The sequence below is a fragment of the Colobus angolensis genome, unplaced genomic scaffold (genome assembly GCF_000951035.1).
Source record: "Colobus angolensis palliatus isolate OR3802 unplaced genomic scaffold, Cang.pa_1.0 Scaffold176, whole genome shotgun sequence".
NCBI classification, from domain to species: domain Eukaryota; kingdom Metazoa; phylum Chordata; class Mammalia; order Primates; family Cercopithecidae; genus Colobus; species Colobus angolensis.
This window is the reverse complement of record NW_012114888.1, coordinates 2,540,380-2,560,216: the sequence shown is the minus strand read 5'-3', so window position 1 is coordinate 2,560,216 and position 19,837 is coordinate 2,540,380. Positions and strand designations below refer to the sequence as shown.

Sequence of the window (19,837 nt, the reverse complement as noted above, 5' to 3'; positions counted from 1 at the left end):
ATAACAAGGGTTGAAAGAGAATAGGATGTTTTTAATCATAAGTAAATCAATAAATTTCATCAAAATACCCTGTTCTCTAAGCATTCAGTCTAATCGAGATTTAATAATCTAGACTGAATCTTTTCCACTTAAACAGATGCTCATAAAAGCCACATCCAAAGGAAAATAAATTGCAGAGTGTGTTGACTTTTCTTAAAAACTGTGGCTGATTTTCAGTCAGCCTGTCCAAATCTCTTTTCAAACTTTCAGCCCATAAGCCAGTACATCTGCTTCAATATTGAAGTAGGATGTCAAGCCCCTAATAGTCCCAGAAGAAATCAGGGGAATTTGGCCAAATGTTTGCTAGGATTTCCTTGTAGGCATCTTCTTCCAAATATATGAAGATCCCCAGTTGGGGGTGTCCTAAAGAGGCTCAGATTCAGTGATTTACTCCATTTGCCAGAACATGTACCAGATGAGCCATTATGTCCTGTCTCTTGCATGTGCATGTGTGTACCTGAGCCAGGTAGGTAAATACTGAAGAATGTTTTGCTTAAACTTACTCTGATCTCCTGTAAGTAACTGCAATCCTCCATCTGATACCTGGAGCCAAGAGCATTCTGTAGGCAACAACTGCCTACCTGATTTAATAAGCAAACCAGCATACAACTTGCTTGCTCTCAAAGACATGTCAGTATGATATCTCCCAAACTCTCCCAAAGATAATCTTTGAAAATAACAATGATGCCTGGGTGCGACGGCTCTTGCCTATAATCCCAGCTATTCAGGAGCCTGAGGTAAGAAGACGGCTTGAGTCCAGGAGTTTGGGGCTGCAGTGAGCTAAGATCATGCCACTGCACTCCAGCCTGGGTGACAAAGTGAGACCCTGCCTTTAAAAAAATTAAAAAATCAAAAACAACGATGATGTTGGTGATGATAGTAAAAGTGGACCTTTATTGACCTCTTATAATATGTCAGGCTTCACACTTAATGCTTTATGTCATTTATAGTCTTTTAAAATTTAAATTTCACAATGATCTTTTTTTCCAAAGAACTTTATTTTTAATAATTTCAACTTTTATTTTAGATACAGAAGGTACCTGTGCAGGTTTGTTACATGGGTATATTGCATGATGCTGAGTTTGGAGTGTGAATGATCCCATCACCCAGGAAGTGAGCACAGGACCTAATAAGTAGTTTTTCAACTTATGTTCCTCTCCCTCTCTCCCACTCTAGTAGCCTACAGTGTCCATTGTTCCCATCTTTTTTTTAACCTCTGAACTTTTTATTGTCCTCCTACTCCCCAAAGGGTCCCCTGCTTCTGCTGGCTTAATATCTCAGAACTTTGGTGTGGTTGGTCTCAGACACCACCTTGCCATCCACTCTCTGGCGGGTGGTGGTCTTTTGGATGGTTTGGATGGAGTTGCTGCTGTCCAGGGCATCACCAAGGTTGAAGTTCTTGCCATCTTCCAGCAGGCGGCAGTAGGTGGTGATCTCAGCCTCCAGCTTGACTTTGATGTTTAGCAGGGCCACGGATTCCTAGACCTGGCGCTGTCCCTCTGCCCTGGTCTGCGCCGGCTCAGACTCCAGGTGCAGCAGGATCCCGTTGAGCTGCTCCTTCTGCAGGGCGTAGCAGGCCTCCACCTCCCTCAGGCTGTTCTCCAAGCTGGCCTGCAGATTTCTCATGGAGTCCAGGTCGATCTCTAAGGACTGGACTGTACGTCTCAGCTCTGTGAGCATCGTCTCAGCAGCTCCAACCTTGGCGGACTGTGTGGTGCTCTCCTCAATCTGCTGAGACCAGTACTTGTCCAGTTCCTCTCGGTTCTTCCAAGCCAGCACATCATATTGGGCCCGGATGTGTGGCATGATCTTGGCAAGGTCCTGAGATTTGGGAGCATCTACCCCCATGGTCAACCCAGAGCTGGCAATCTGGGCTTGTAGGCCTTTTACTTCCTCTTCGTTGTTCTTCTTCATGAAGAGCAGCTCCTCCTTGAGAGCCTCGATCTCTGTCTCCAGCTGCAGCCGAGTGACATTGGTGTCATCAATGACCTTGCGGAGCCCACAGATGTCGCTCTCCACAGACTGGTGCATGGCCAGCTCTGTCTCATACTTAACTCTAAAGTCATCAGCAGCAAGACGGGCATTGTCCATAGTGTCCACAGTATTTGCGAAGATCTGAGCCCTCAGGTCCTCCATGGGCTTGAAATAATGGCTCCAGTCTCTGACCTGGGGTCCCTTCTTCTCCAGGTGCTCCCAGATTTTGCTCTCCAGCTTCCGATTCTTGGTCTCCAGGCCCTTCATCCTGTCCAGGTAGGAGGCCAGGCAGTCTTTCAGGCTTTGCATGGTCTCCTTCTAATTCTGGATGCCTCCCATTCCTGCCAGACCCCCGGCCATCCCTGTGGCCAGGCCCCTGGACCCCATGATCCCCCGGAAGCTGGTGGAGTGGGACACAGAGATTCGGGAGCCAGACCCTTCCACGCCTGCATAGACGCTGCCTGCACTGCTGACTGGTGGGGTACCATAGCTGGGCACCTGGACAGAGCCCCGGGACCGGTAGTTGGTGAAGGTGGAGCAAGTGGTGAAGCTCATGCTAACCGGGGAGGAGAGTGAGAGGACAGGACTTAGGCTTTGTCGACGACCCATTGTTCCCATCTTTATGTTCATGAGTAACCAATGTTTAGCTCCCACTTATAAGTGAGAATATGTGATATTTGGTTTTCTGTTCCTGAGTTAATTTGCTGAGGATTATGGCCTTCAGCTGCATCCATGTTGCTGCAAAGGACATGATTTCATTCTTTTTCGTGACTGCATAATATTCTATGGTATATATGTACCACATTTTCTTAATCCAATCCACCACTGATGGGCACCTAGGCTCATTCCATGTCTTTGCTATTGTGAATAATGCTGCAATGTACACACAAATATATGTGTCTTTATGGTAGAAAGCTTGATTTTCTTTGGAGTATATACCCAGTAATGGGACTGCTAGGTCAAACAGTAGCTGTTTTAAGTTCTTTGGGAAATTTCCAAACTGCTTTCCACAGTAGCTGAACTAATTTACATTCCCAACAACAGTATATAATCATTTCCTTTTCTCGGCAGCCTCACCAACATCTGTTATTATTGGACTTTTAATAATAGCAAACAACCTGTAAGTAACCAGTACAGCAAGATTTTCAAATTTTGATATGTGTAAAAATTACCTGGGAAGTTTATAAAAATGTAGCTTTCCAGGCTCCACTCTAGAACATCTGATTCAGTAGGTATAGGGAGTGGTGTGAACATCTTTTATTAAAAATAATAGAAAACTGGTGAAAGTGACTGAAATCAATCTAATCCAAATAAGTAAAATGTGTTGTGCTTCTACTAAGTCCATATGGAAATTAACAAGATAGAGTCTTTGTTGTTCATCTTATAAAAAGCATAACAATATTGAACAAATCCTTTCCCAAGAAGTAAAAAGTATGTGTTGATTGTGTGACAGATTTGGGAAAAAGCAAGTGAAACTAACAGGAGGGAAAAGATGGGGAAAGGAGGGGTCAAAGAAGGGGAATGTTCTATCTCTTGCTGTATACAAAACCACTAAGAGACTTAATGGATTAAAAGGCAAAAATCATTTCATTTGTTTATGAATCTGAAATTTGGGCAGGGCTCAGTGGGGACAGTTTGTCTTTGCTCCATGTGTTGTCATCTGGGGTGGCTTAACCTGGGCCAGGGAATCTACTTCCAAGATGGCTCACTCATATAGCTAAAAAATTGATACTAGCTATTGATTCCTCTTCATGTTGGGCTCTCCATAAGGTGGCTTGGGCTTCCTCACAGCATGGTGGCTGGGTAATGAGGGTGATAATCTCAAGGGACAAGAAGTGGAAACTTCCAATTTCTTAAGGCCTAGCCTCAGAAATACGCACATCACTTCTATCATATTCAACTGGCTAAGCAGTCACAGATCCCAGATTCAAAGGAAAGGGATATAGATTTCACCTCTTAGTTGTAGGAGTGTCAGAAAACATTGGAGCCATGCTTTAAAATTGCACAGGGACAGACAAAGGAAAGACTGAGAACATGAAAAACAAACTTTGCGTATTTTGCTAAGGCCGGTTCAACCAGGAAGAAAGCAAACACTCCTTCCTTGGTTAGTCAAGAAAAACCATTCCAAGTAGAGTTAGCACACTTTCTAAGATCTTGTCATAAAAATGGGAAACATGGGGGATTTTCCCTACATACTTAAATGGAAAGAAAGTTCTTTCAAATGTCACTCTTATTTCCCAAAATACTTTCTTCTTCTTAACAAATATTGAATGTGCTTACATGCCAGTCACTGTACTAGATGTAGGGGATATCAAGATGAATAAGACATAGTCTTTGTCCTCAAATATGAATAGTTAGAGGAAATAATCATTAGAGTCATGCTACACACACATAAAGCTATTTTGGATGCCCATACGAGAGACAGATAGGTGGGTGGACCAGCTCAAATCCCACTTTCCTTGGGCCATGGATCCCTCATACCAGTTCAGGTATCCTGACCTATGCTGTCACTACTCCTTGTATCACAGTACTTTATTATATATTTGTGAGATTATTTGATTACCATCTCTTTCCCATACAGGATCATAGAATCCTCTTGAATATTGGGTCAGCTTTAGAGATTCACTTCTAAAGAAAGATACACAGAACTGACTCTATGTGACTTCAGAGGTTAGGTTACCAAAGTGTCTGCCTGGCTCTCTTCCTAGCTATACACACGTTGGAGCTCTGGTGCTGCCATGCTGGAGAGACGACACTGAGAGATGAGAGAGACAGAGAGAGGGAGAAAGAGCTTGAGAAGAGAGAGAGAAAGACAGAGAGGAGCTTGAGAAATCCCAGCTATTTTAGCTTCAGCTGTTGGAGTCTTTCAGCATCAACCACCAGATGTGTGAGTGAACAAGCCTCAGATGATTCCAGTCCCCAGCCTTCAAGCTGCCTTAGCTGATGCTGCATGGAGCAGAGATGAGCCTTCTTCTCTGTGTCTGCATCCTATCTGAATTCTTGACCAAAAGAATTCGTAAACATAATAAATGGTTGTTTTATGCTACTAGGTTTTGGAGCGTTGTTATGCAACCATAGTAATTAGAACAGAGAAAGAAGCAAGATTCAGACTTAGAGGCACTTTACATGAATGAGGGGGAGTTTGTACTCTCCCTAGGGCTATGGAAGGATATGGAAAGGTTTTAGCCAGAAGAAAGGGACAGCTCTATTTGAGTTTTAGAAAATAACTCTGCCTGGGAACAGTGGCTCATGTCTATAATCCCAACACTTTGGGAGGCCAAGGCAGGGGTATCACTTGAGCCCAGAAGTGCGAGATCAGCCTAGGCAACACAGTGAGACCTTGTCTCCACACACACACAAAAAAGTTTGTTTTTTTTTTTTTTTGAGACAGAGTCTCGCTCTGTCACCCAGGCTGGAGTGCAGTGGCACGATCTCGGCTCACTGCAAGCTCCGCCTCCCGGGTTCACGCCATTCTCCTGCCTCAGCCTCACGAGTAGCTGGGACTACAGGCGCATGCTGCCACGCCCGGCTAAGTTTTTGTATTTTCAGTAGAGAGGGGGTTTCACCGTGTTAGCCAGGATGGTCTCGATCTCCTGACCTTGAGCTCCACCCACCTCGGCCTCCCGAAGTGCTGGGATTACAGGTGTGAGCCACCGTGCCTGGAAAAAATTTTTTTTAGTTAGCCAAGTGTTGTGGTGCATGCCTGTAGTCCCAGTTACTTGGGAGACTGAGGTGGGAGGATTGCTTGAGCCCAGGAGTTTGGGGGTGCAGTGAGCTGTGATCGCACCACTGCACTCTAGCCTGGGTGACAGAACGAAAACTTGTCTCAGAAAAAGGAAATAAGAAAAGAACTCTGGCTACATGCAGTGGGACTCTCATGGGAGACTGCATAGGACATTGGTAAAGATTAGCACTTAGAGTCAGAATGATGAGGGTCAAGTTCCAGTGTGCTACTGTGTAATCAATGGCATAGTCAGTTAACCTCTTTAAATCTCGGTTGTATCATCTATAAATTAGGAATAACAACACTCCCCTCTCAGTGAAGAATGTGAAGACAGCTCAAATGTGGTCGCTGAACATGTATCATTTCAAGCCGGCTTTTCCACTTTCAATTAAACTGGCTGTTGGAGGAAGTTGGTCACATGATAATTCGAAATGATTGTTGAGATAATAATATCTGTTCATCACAAATAATGCCAGTAAAGACTAAGTCTCTGATTCTAAGTGGCTTATTCAAGTTGAATTACTTAGAAATATACTCAACAATTACAACAATGTAATTGTTAGGACCAAGAGTCATGGTTTTCCAGTGATAGTAAGATAGGATGTCTTCTGATGACTAAATTGTGATGTAAAATTTTCAATTCCAAGAGTTGACTCTTTCCCAACACTGGGTGATTTTCTTCACTTGTTAAAAAACTAGTCATTGACGTATCATGGAGCATATGTTTAAATCACCTCCAAGTACTGCATCTGAATATGATGAAATATGTTCAGAGAGGAATATGACGAAAGAACAGATCAGTAATATATTTAATGCTGTTTCCCAAGCTAAAACATTCATCCCTCTAAATTTTTCTGATATGTGATTCAGCTTAGCATCTGACAAAACATTAATTTTTAGTTAGAATCCGCTTCGTAATTTTTTGGTCTATCTTTAATCCAGTATCAAAACTGGTAAATGAAACAAACACATGACGTCATTTCTACATCTCGAAATTGTGAATTAGGACCTTCTAAATGAGTATAAAAGGAGGAAGAAGAAGCAGCAGATAAATATGGTATTATGCCTAAAACTCAAGCTATTCAACATTCAGTGAGATACAGATACAGCAAGGAGAGGTTACAAATGTCATCATTTTCTCTGTTATGAAACTATTGTCAGTATTTCGTTGGTAATAATTTTACATTTTTTCATTTTACAAATAGAAATGTATCTTTTAATTAAAAAATTGTTGGTCCTAGTGTGTCATTATTGCATTTGATTCCAAATGTTTGAGAAAAACTATACAGATGGTGATGACAAAGGCAGTGGGTTAGATTGCTCCAAAATAGTGTAAATGAGAAGCAAAGAGAACCAAGGAAAGATCCCAGGGAACACCCACATGAAAGAAACAAAGAGTCAGCGAAGGAAGCTGAGAAAGGAGAAGCCAGCAATGTAGGAGGAAATACAGGAGAAAGTGTACTCATGGGATCAAGGAGAAGAAAGGGTTCAAGGAAACTTTGCTAGTCACAGAGAGGGAACAATGTCAAATGCTTCACAAGTGACCGGACATGAGTTGAGAAGGCTTACTGAAATGAGTTAGTGTCACTGAACTCAATAAGAGCAGTTTCAGCAGGGTGGTGTGGCTGGAAACCCTTTTGCTTGAATTGAGGTGTGGGAGAGAATAATACAACACAAACAGTGAGTGTGGAATACCTTTTCTAGATTCTTGGCTAAAAATGGATGGTGAAAAATGGGATATTAGCCAAAAAGGTATACAGTGGAGAGAGAGAGAGAGAGAGCACACAGCATTCCTAAAACAAAAATAAATTAATAGTTAAATACTGACTGAAATCACTTAATATACAGGGAGTGTTTTAAATAGAACAAATGTTTCAAGAGGCTGGAAGGGATAGCATCCACATCTTGATACAGAGAATAATCTCAGAAGGGAAAAACTTCTTTTACAGTGATGCTGTGGTTTGGATGTGGTCTGTTGTCCCCATCTAAATTCATGTTGAAATTTGATCCCCCATGTGGTGGTGTTGGGGAGATGAGGCCTCATGAGAGGTATTTGGGTCATAGGACTGGATCTTTCCTGAATGGCTTGATGCTGTTCTCCCGGTAGTGAGTTCTCGCTAATGCAAAACTAGATTAGTTCTTGAGGGAATACATTAGTTCCTGAGAGAGCAAGTTGTTATAAGGCAATGTTTTTCCTCTTGGTTGGACCTCTTTACCTCCTCCACCATGTTGTAAGGCAGCACAAAAGCCCTCACCAGAAGCCAGGACCATGTCCTTGAACTTCTCAGCTTGCAGAACTACGAGCTAAATAAACGTCTCTTTTTTAAAATAAATTACCCAGTCTCAGGTATTCTTTTATATCAACACAAAGTGGACTGAGACAAATGATGGGAGGAAAGTAAGAAAGAATGATTAAAAAGGCAGTTAAAAATAAAAAAAAAACTGCGTTCAGTGTGAGCAATGAAACAATACTGGCTATGAGTTGATAATTATTGAAGCTGGATGATACATACATGAGGGTTCATTATACCATCCCCTCAAGTTTTGTGTATGTTTAAAAGTTTCCTCAATAAAAAAACTAAAAAAAAAAAAAATGATAAAAAACCCTGGGGTAAAAAATTGCTGTTACTCGGGGGATAGCTTAAGTTTCTGATGTGAAGTAGGAGGAAAAATTATCTGCTGAGAGTTAAGGTTGTGGGTTGAAGGTTTAATAAGATTGGTGAAAGTTTGAAATCACTGCTCTGGGAGAAAGAGTTGATGATCCAGCTGAGGTTAGAGGTCTTGAATTTCCAGTTGCAAATATTTGTGTGTTGTAAGATTTTCTCTAGGAGCTCTCAAGAGTACAAGTGTGAGAACTGTTGGGGAGATCCGTAATTGATTTTTGATGGGCTGGCGCAACCGTAGATTAAGGGAAGCATCCATAAGAAAGATTTAATGTGATGGGGCATGTTGCTTCCCTCTCCCTTCATGAAAAAGCTATTGTGTTTTTTGTTTGTTTGTTTGTTTGTTTTTAAGTAGGAGAATACTTTAGTATAGTAGTCTTGAAGTTTTGAGTTTGATTCTGATGGGAAATAGAGAAAAACTAACTTGAGAGGTAAGATCGTTTTTCTTTAAAAAGTATTGTCTCATGTATTATCATATAATATTGATCATAACTGTCTATGAGGAAACTGAATGATATAGTAAAATAGAATAATCCAAATGCACTTTCAGAAATATTTTAAAATTTAAACCAAATATGATTTTAAGTACTTATAAATTATTTGTACTAAAAAACTAATATCTATCTAGAGGAAAAACCATTTCAGATATTGACCTCCAAATTTAGCAATCTTTCTGGTATTTCCACTGATGGCTTTATTTCCCGTTCTAGATTTCAAACTATTATTTTAACTCATATTCATTTCATTTGAAGTTTTCCATAAGTTAATGGGGTACAAGTGGTATTTGGTTACATGAGGAAGTATTTTAATGATGATTTGTGAGATCCTGGTGCACCCATCACCCGAGCAGTATACACTGCAGTGTATTTGTAGTCTTTTATCCCTCGCCCCCTCCCACTCTTCCCCCTAAGTCCCCGAAGTCCGTTGTATCATTCTTACGTCTTTGTGTCCTCATAGCTTAGCTTCCACATATTGGTGAGAACTTACGATGTTTGATTTTCCATTCCTGAGTTACTTTACTTAGAATAATAGTCTCCAGTCTCCAGTCTCATCCAGGTCATTGCAAATGCTGTTAATTCATTCCTCTTTATGGCTGAGTAGTATTCCATTGCACATATATAGATATGTGTGTGTGTGTGTGTATATATGTATGTGTGTGTGTGTGTGTGTGTGTGTGTGTGTGTATATATATATATATATATATATCACAGTTTCTTTACCTACTCGTTGATTGATGGGCATTTCGGTTGGTTCCACAATTTTGCAGTTGTGAATTGTGCTGCTATAAACATGCGTGTGCAAGTATCTTTTTCAAATAATGACTTCTTTTCCTCTGGGTAGATACTCAGTAGTGGGATTGCCGGATCAAACGGTAGTTCTACTTTTAGTTCTTTAAGGAATCTCCACACTGTTTTCCATAGCTGCTGTACTAGTTTACATTCCCACCAGCAGTGTAGAAGTGTTCCCTGTTGACCACATCCACACCAACATCTACTGTTTTTTAATTCTTTGATTATGGCCATTCTTGCATGAGTAAGGTGGTATCGCATTGTGGTTTTGGTTTGCATTTCCCTGGTTGTTAGTGATGTTGAGCATTTTTTCTTACGTTTGTTGACCATTTGTATATCTTCTTTTGAGAATTGTCTACTCATGTCCTTAGCCCATTTTCTCATGGGATTGTTTGTTTTTTCCTTACTGGTTTGTTTGAGTTTGCAGTAGATTCTGGATATTAATCCTTTGTCAGATGCATTGATTGTGAAGATTTTCTCCCACTCTGTGGGTTGTCTGTTTACTCTGCTGACTGTTCCTTTTGCCGTGCAAAAGCTCTTTAGTTCAATTAGATCCCAGCTATTTATCTTTGTTTTTATTGCATTTGCTTTTGGGTTTTTGGTCATGAAATCCTTGCCTAAGCCAGTGTCTAAAAGGGGTTTTCCAATGTTATCTTCTAGAATTTTTATAGTTTCAGGTCTTAGGTTTAAGTCCTTAATCCATTTTGCTAACTCAGATTTAAATGTACTTTTAAAGAAGATTAATTGTTGTACATCTTCCACATTCTACCAATATCTTCATAGCCTAAGAATCCCTTGAAACAGAATGACCTACACTCCATTTGGGACCAGTGACCACTGACAAAATCTCAATTTGCTGTATATCCACCTCCCCTCCTTGTGTTTACATTTTGTAAACTGGATCCTGAGGTTTAAATATTGTGGGCAGTGGGTTACTAGTAACCAACATGGCAAAATACTATAATGCTTCATTAAACAAAGCTGTAAGATAAGGTTAATATAACTAGGGAATAAGGAAGCCTGTGCTATGAGCAAAATGAGGGTTAGTGGAAGTCTTGGTGCACTGTAACTAGTTTGCTTATGTGTAAATTTATTTGTTTATATTGTTTCAAGATGGGCTGAATTGTATCCTTTAAATGACAGAGTTGTCAGCAATTTCCAGTTTGCACTGTAGATTTTTGGAGGGTGAGACATCTGTGAAATTCTCTATAATGAAAGCCAGCAGCTTATAAAATGATATGATTTCACTGCAGTTCAGATAATCAGGGACTAGAAAGGTCAAACCAACCCTCCCATTCATGACAATTAACAAAGCTGGACAAAATATAAAAACCATCTTCATAAAGTCATCAGAAAACTAAAAGAAAAGAGTGAAAAATTACAGTGCCAAGATGGGGTGAGAGCAGAGGTTCCAGAAAGTAAGACCATCACTGGGACCTTGTTTTCTCTTGGGGCGTTTTCTCATTTCAGGAGAAGACTAAGTAGTTGAGACATTGAATAACATTATTAGCAGCTTCGCAGGGCTGGGTAGACAGAGATTGGAATCTCCTTTAGGGTCCGTAAAAGGGACCTAAAGAAGATATTCATTTTTCAGACTTTAGCTCAGCTTTGAATCATTACCCCAATCACTAGACTTGAATTGAAGCTATTCCCTATTGCTAGTGCCAACAAGCACTTGATGGAATCAAACATAAATCCTCTCTGGAGGACAATAACATTCATTTCGACTTCAAATTACTTCTTACAACAGTTTTGCAAATACAATGTCCACAATTGTGAATTATACTGCAATAAACATGCAGTGATGCCTTTTTTGTGATGTCTTTTTTGATATAGTGACTTCTTTTTGGGGGGGTAGATACCCAGTAGTGGGATTGCTGGATCAAATAGTAGATCTACTTTTAGTTATATAAGAAATCTCCAAACTGTTTTCCATAGAGGTTGTACTAATTTACATTCTCACCAGCCATGTATAAGCATTCCAGATGAAGGGAGATTTAGTGAACTAGAAGGTAAATCAGAAAATATTCAAATTGAAATATGGAGAGAAAAAAAGGATAGAAAATACAGAAGAGAGAATAAATGACATAGAGAACTCCATAATAATATTTGTTTACATTTAATTGAAGTCTCAGAAGAAGAAAAGAGAAATAACAGTATAGACACAATATTGAAAGATATAATAGCTGATAATTTACTGAATGTTTTTAAAAAATCATTTGTAAAGGCTTATATACCCTAAGGAAGAAGCAGAAAGTGAGGCTGGAAAACTCATTTGGAGTCAGAGTGTCAAGGACTCCATCAATCCATGCAGCTAAATTTTGGCATGTGGGCAGATGGGAACATTGATGGAACAAATGCCAGGATGAGATCCCGGAAGCCCAAGGAGTCATATGAGGGGCCATTTGCTTAAAGAAACCAAGAGCAGAAAAGGAAGACACATGAATACTTAGAGGACTACAAGAGTCAAATCTGGAAAAGCTGAGCTTAATTGTCAAATCCAAGCAGACAGGAGACAGAAAAAATAGAAGAGAAACATCCCACAGGTTGGGACCTAGGCAGAGCTGAAATGGAATAAGAAACTAGAGCCAAGCAAAGTTGGGAAGTTACAACAATTTCATGGAAACAGTCTGAGTATCTGACGCAAATGGTTTAATTTGATTTACGGGCATGGTACTGGGGTGGATGATTGAAGGCTTTAAGGAGGTGAATAACATGGGACTAAGTGTGCTTTACAAAGATCATACTACAAAGATCAGTGTGAAAGGTGAACTAGAGAACTTCTGATGGTTCCGATCTCGGGATTGGGGATCAGGCAGTCTTGAGTGCAATGCTGATTCCACCTCAACTATCTCTGTTTCCTAGGGCATTTTGCATAAGCTCCCTGGGCCTTGGCTTTCACATCTGTAAATTGGGCATCTTCACAGGGTTGTTTTGAAGTTAATAAGATAATACATGTGAAGTACTTGGCCTACTGCCTGGTTTATAGTGAACATCCAGTGAGCAGTGAGAGGGCTCTTCTGAGGAGAAACCAGAGGCAGCAAGATCAACTGGGATGGTATTGAGATAGTCTAAGGGAGCCCGAGGGAGTGCAGGCATGGGCCAATAAACAGCTGTAAGAATGAGGAGGGAGGAAGATGTATCAGGGAATGTGTATGTGTGTGTGGGCAGGGGAGTATAGGGACAATGGAATAAGGCAAAGAAATAACACTGGAGTCCCCATCCCAACACTTCTTGAGCACATGCTGTGTGCCTAATTGTGTGCAGCTGATTAAGCCCTATGCCCAGATAACACTGAGAGCCCCAGGCCTCATTAAGCAAATTCATGTATGCTCCCATGGATGTACAAAAGATACATTTGGTCTTCAGACTGAAGGGGCCTGCTATAGCCAAATATTCTGCAAGAATGTGCAAGCCTGGTGTGAACTTTGACCAGAGGCAAGCACTTTATTTGTAATAATCTCAGTCAGCCATACCGTGACCACCAACAATTTGCACAGGTCCAGTAGGCTGTTAATTTTTCCAAAAATTGAAGAAGGAATTCAGAAATATTAAGGGAAAACTTACTTGTGTAGTTAATTTACTCCCCCTTTCCACGTGAGCACTTCTTCAACCCAACCTAATACTTATGAGTAACAGCTCAGAACAGACGCTACTTATTTTCTCAGCCCAAGCAAGCTGTCTTGCAAAAGAGGTTAAGAATAGATTGCAACTCCCTCTAAGGTCTAGGTTTTGTCTCCTTGTTGCTTTCACTTAGACAAAAGGAAGTCTGTTTATCAAAGGATTTCCTGAGGCTCCAAATCCCTGGGTGAGGAGGTGAGGTGTGAAGGCCAAATGGCTCACTAGGGAAGATTTTAATCAGTGAGTATCACCCGTGGGTGCTTTCTCTTGGTTATGTTTGATTCCTCCAGCTTCACCACTGAGAAAAGTAGGCAAAGGGCAGAAAGGGTGACTAGTGAAGCAATGGGAAAGAGGAATAGAGGATAAAACCTTCTCACTGCTCTAGCACCTTAGAGAGACTCAATAAAATCCTGTTTTCCCCAAGTTAACCACTCCACTGCCAGCTTTCCCATCAGCCAGCCCTAGGAAAAATAGTGTAATAGACTAAATGACTTCTGGTACCCTGATCTGCTTGCTTCTCTCACCCATCATTACCTCCCTTCCCAACGCTGAATCCCAACTGCCCTCATGCTGTGCCCCTTCCTTTGCCATCAGACCAAATGTAACCTTATCTTGTGATCCGGGCCTTTCTTTCCCTTATTCAACTTTGTCCCACAGAGCCTGAACTAATGTGTGTGTTCATTCTTGCAGTGCCCAAAAGGGGCACATACATATTGGAAACTGGGAGCCTCAGGAAACTTAAAAAAAAAAAAAAAAGATATCTGGCCTCGGCCAGAAAATAAAATGGCACCTTGAAGGAGCTGCAACAATTTGGACAGATATAATACTTTGACACTTTAGTTCACCTCAGTTAGTCTAAATTCAGTACTAATTCAGGTTGCTTTCAGTTTTTGTTTCCGTGTATGGACAACAACTTGGGGGCTTATTTGGGAGAGCAGCCATGCCCATCTGGCTCATCGTTATGCCCACCCACACACAATTCCCCCCAACACCTGTGTCTGGCACATAGCGTTCCATAATTGTTCCCCAGATTTAATGAGAATGAGCATATGATTGTTAATTTTTCTCCTGCTGAATCCAGAGATAGCAAAAAAAGCACTTTTCCATTTTAATAGCAGCCCTTGAAATATCAGTTTTAATATTTGCTGAGACTTATGTAATCATTCAATAATTAATTCTCATATTATCTTGTGAAATTGGTTATTCTTATGAAAGTTTTACAGATGAAGGAATTATGTTGAAATCCTGGTTTAAGAACAAGGGGAGAGGCAAAATTTAGATTTGAATCAGATGGAAATTGCTTAAAGGTAGATTTAGCCCAGTTTATGCTTAAAGGTATTAATGACAGTGATGGTGAAGATTCTGAGATGTCTATTTTCTCTTTTTTTTTTTAAGACAGTGTCTCTCACTGTCACCCAGGTTGAAGTGCAGTGGCACGATCTTGGCTCACTGCAACCTCCACCTCCCATCTTTAAGCCATTCGCATGCCTCAGCTTCCCAAGTAGCTGGGATTACAGGCATGTGCCACCACGCCTGGCTGTTTTTGTGTATTTTTAGTAGAGATGGGATTTTGCCATGTTGGCCAGGATGGTCTCGAACTCCTGACCTTGTGACCCACCCGCCTCCGCCTCCCAAAGTGCTGGGATTACAGGCGTGAGCCACCATGCTTGGTCCTGAGATGGCTATTTTCTAATTGAAAGTCCTCATCTGTGTACATGACACGTTTGTCTTCCTCCTAAAAAGACATATTTTAATAAAAGGGGAAAACAGTTGTCTTTTTAATGGTTTATCAAATTATATTCTCAAGTGTTTTCCTATCCCAGTCAAGGGCTTCATCATTCTTCTAGTCCGTCAAAGTCATTATGGCTTCCCTCCTTTTCCCATCCACACCCGTTCATCAGGAGGTACAATCACCTTGACCTCCTAGCTGTGTTTTAGTTTTTGATTGCTACCACCCCAGCCCCCGCTCTTGCCTAGAAGAATGAAATAGCCTCTTAAATATTCCCCTGCAACCATTCTTATTTCCTTACAATCCACAATCTTCCGATCAGTATAACTTTTACGCTTTTTTATAAACACAAATCAGTTCATGTCACAGCTCTGTCTCCCATTGTATTTCAAAGAAAATTTAAACTCTTGTCCAAGGCCTTACATAATCTAGTTGCTCTTTGACCTCACATCTTTTCACTCTCTTACTTTCTATACTGGCATCATACTCCAGTCATTCCAGCCATCTTACTATTCCTTAAATATAGTGAGTTTATTTCTCCCTGAAAGTGCTTTTACTTGCTGTTTACTGACCAATGTTGCTAGTATCATTGTTAATACATTGTTAGTAGTTTGTTAAAACCTACTAAACTCTACAGGGTGCAAGCAAGAAACAATTTTATTATTTCTTACTACTACTCCTCTGTCAAACAATTTCTTCCTCAGCCCTGATGAAATCCTGGACAGATCTCATAACTTGTTTGATGGTTTTCAGTTATGAAAAGGTCCACTAAAATCTAAAATTATGGTTTTCAACAGAAGAGGCCCACTCTCTGGGGGCATTTGGAAATTCATGGGACACATTTGGCTGTTGCAATGGTGGGGGATGAGATTTAATGGCATTAGCTATATACAGGTCTGAGAAACAAGGCTTCTGCCAGCAAATGAACACTTGTTGCAGATATTGCATGGCTTTCAAATGACCTGCTGGACATTCATGTATACATGAAAAAAAATAAATATAAAATATTTTTGCCTTGATTTACTGTACACTAAATTTTCCAAAATCGAAAACACTGGAAAAATCAAAGGACGATTATACATTGTTTTGTTCAGAACTTTCCCAAGAGTTGTTTGTCATTTCAAAAAATCATTTCACTAACAGACACACCATGTGTGGTATATAAATAACCAATATGACACACTTGTGTAAGACGTCATCAGTAGCTGTTGTAATTATGGTGGTTCTGTATGTATGTATAGGAATACACTTAATCTTTATTTCAAATGGTTAAAGAAAAGATACTGATTATATTAAATTAAATACTGTTACTCAATTCAATCCAGACTTGTTCACTACAAGTAGTTGCAAGCATTTCATTCATTATGTGATCCAGTATAGTCATGCCAAAGAATTTGTATACTGAAATGTTTATTATTTTATTATAAATTGCTTTTATTCATTTCACCTTCACATTACAGTTTTGTTTACATCTTTGTTTTGGAAATGTTGTGTGTAGGTAGCTTGTATTATCTATATATTTCATTTCAGGATATTAAAGAGATATGTTAGAATATTTATTATAAAAAGAGGGCATTGAGCCTGACAGGATTAAGGACCAGATTCTCAAGAAATCTTACTCCAGTGCATCCCATCAACTCGATAAGAGTGCAGTTCACTTCTGCAGTAGCCTCTCTTCTCACTTTGCCCTCAAGGAAGTCTTATAAATCCAATTCCAGTTGAATCCCTGAAGCCCCCAAATTCCAGAGGGTACAGCTATCCAGGTGGTTTTCTTAAATTACCCCAACTTGACTTAAAGGAAAAGGAACAAGATGGGAAACATCACAGTATTGCAACAACTTGTTCTCTAAAGAAATAGTCCTCATCAACTCAACAATTTATCTTTGTTAATCTTGTATGTCCTGTGCATATAATAATCTGAGGGGAGCAAATCAACTTTTGCCACCTTGTGTGCAAGTCTTCCATAAATTTTCTGGCACCTTATTTTAGAATTTGACACAGGCAGGGCCTCTGTTACAACCTTGAGGCAAGATGGAGACCATTTTTAAAATTTGAGAAGATGAGGATTCCTCTAGGAATGAGTATGAGTACTGGGTGAATGTCATTTTTCTTTCTTTCTTTTTTTTTTTTTTGGAGACAGAGTTTCACTCTTTCACCCAGGCTGGAGTGCAGTGGCGCTGTCTCGGCTCACCACAACCTCCGCCTTCCAGTTTCAAGTGATTCTCTTGCCTCAGCCTCCCGAGTAGCTGGGATTACAGGCATGAGCCACCATGCCCAGCTGATTTTTGTATTTTTAGTAGAGACTGGGTTTCACCTTTTTGGCCAGGCTGGTCTAGAACTCCTGACCTCGTGATCCACCCACCTCAGCCTCCCAAAGTGCTGGGATTATAGGCATGAGCCACTGCGCCCAGCCATGAATGTCATTTTTTAACTGACAAATGTCAACTTTCTGGTGTTGATATTACAACATGATTATGTAAGATGTTACCACTGAGGGAAGCTGGACAAAAGGAATACAGAACTCTCTGTACTTTTTTTTTTTGAAAATTCTTTTGAATCTATAATAATTTTAAATTAAAAAGTTAATAATATGCTAATTTGATTCTTACATGTATATTATTAAATCTCATCATGGGAGTGACATCAGTAACATGGCACAGTAGGAAGCTCCAAGCCCTTGTCCTCCTATGGAATCATTAAATAAACAACTAGGAATTGACTAAAATGACTTTATAGGAGGTCTGGAAATCACTCAAAGATCTACAGCAACCAAGCAAATAGCCAATTTTTTAAAAACCGAATTACAAATGGTAGAAAATTTTGTAACATTTTTACTTGTCCTTGCCCCACCTGCCCCTAGCGTAATTCCCAAATTTGAGGCAATGCATAAATATACAAATATAAGGAGCTCCATGAACTCAGAGATCCACAGCAAGGCACATTATAATCAAACTGTCAAAAGACAAAGAGAGAACCTTGAAAGCAGTGAGAGAAGCAACTCATCATGTACAAGGAATCCTTAATAAAATAATTTCTCAGAAGAAGCCATGTAGGACAGAAAGCAGTAGGATGATACATTTAAGGAGTTGAAAGGGGGAAAAAAACCTGTCAACCAAGAATTTTACATATGGTAAAACTGTCATTCAAAAATTACAGAAAAATTAAGAAATTCTCAGATAAACAAAAGTTGAAGGCATTTTTTATCACCATTACATGACATGCTAAAGGAAATCTTTTAGGTTGAAATGAAAGGATGGTAGACAGTAACTGAAAGCCATATGAAGATATAAAGTACAGGTAAATACATGGACAAATATAAAAACCAGTATTATTGTTATTTTAGTACCTAATTCTGCTTTTTATTCTTCTACAAGATTTTAGAGTTAAAAGAATAAAAAATAATCACAAATCTATATTAATGGGTAAACAATATATAAAGATGTAATTTGTGACATCAATAACACAAAGTGGGCAAGAAAGATATGTAAATAAGTACAGTTTTTGTACGCAATTGATGTTAAATTATCGGCTTAAATTGTTATAATGTTAGTATGTTACATGTAATCTCCATGGTACCCATAAAGAAAGTATCTATAAAATATACCTAAAAGTAAATGAAAATGGAATCAAAGTGTGTTACTACAAAACATCAACTACACACAAAGGAGGGCAGTAAGGGAGGAAATGAGGAACAACAACAAAAAAAAACTGTAAGACATGGAGAAAACAAATAATTAAGTAGCAATAGTAAGTTATTTCCTATCAGTAATTGCTTTAAATGTAAATGAATTAAACTCCCAAATCGAAAGATATAGATTGGCTGAATGGACAGAAAAACAACATCCAACAATATGTTATCCACATGAAACTTTCATAAAACTTAAAAACATGCGTAGATTGAAAATGAAAGGATGAAAAATAATATTCCATGCAAAGACTAACCAGAAGAGAGCAGGGAGTGACTAAACTAATACCAGACAAAATAGACTTTAAATAAAAAACTTAGGCCAGGCACGGTGGCTCATGCCTGTAATCCCAGCACTTTGGGAGGCCAAGGTGGGTGGATTGCCTGAGATCAGGAGTTCAAGACCAGCATGGCCTACATGGCAAAACCCCATCTCTACTAGAAATATAAAAATTAGCTGGGCATGGTGGCAGGAACCTGTAATCCCAGCTACTCGGGAGGCTGAGGCAGACAGAATTGCTTGAACCTGGGAGAAGGAGATTGTAGTAAGCTGAGATCATGCCACTGCACTCCAGCCTGGGCCGCGGAGTGAGACTCCATCTCAAAAAAAAAAGTAAAAAACATAAAAAGAGTTTTTTTCGGGGGGGCGTAGCAAGGTGGCCAAATAGGAACAGCTCCAGTCTCCAACTCCTAGCGTGAGCGACACAGAAGACCGGTGATTTCTGCATTTTCAACTGAGGTACTGGGGTCATCTCATAGGGAGTGCCAGACAATCGGTGCTGGTCAGCCGCTGCAGCCCGATCAGCGAGAGCTGAAGCAGGGCGAGGCATCGCCTCACCTGGGAAGCGCAAGGGGGGGAGGGAATCCGTTTTCCTAGCCACGGGAACTGAGACACACAACACCTGGAAAATCGGGTAACTCCCACCCCAATACTGCGCTTTAAGCAAACGGGCATATCAGGAGATTATATCCCACACCTGGCCGGTAGGGTCCCACGCCCACAGAGCCTCCCTCATTGCTAGCACAGCAGTCTGCGATCTAACCGCAAGGCAGCAGTGAGGTTGGGGGAGGGGCGCCCGCCATTGCTGAGGCTTAAGTAGGTAAACAAAGCCG

At 40.2% G+C, this 19,837-nt stretch overlaps 2 pseudogenes; one reads left to right on the top strand and one right to left on the bottom strand.

Moving 5' to 3' along the window:
* Positions 1-1,308: 1,308 nt before the first annotated feature.
* On the bottom strand, positions 1,309-2,568 carry LOC105509447 (annotated as a pseudogene).
* A 9,791-nt stretch (positions 2,569-12,359) lies between these two features.
* LOC105509499 overlaps positions 12,360-19,837 on the top strand; it is a 28,916-nt pseudogene continuing 21,438 nt past the window's right edge.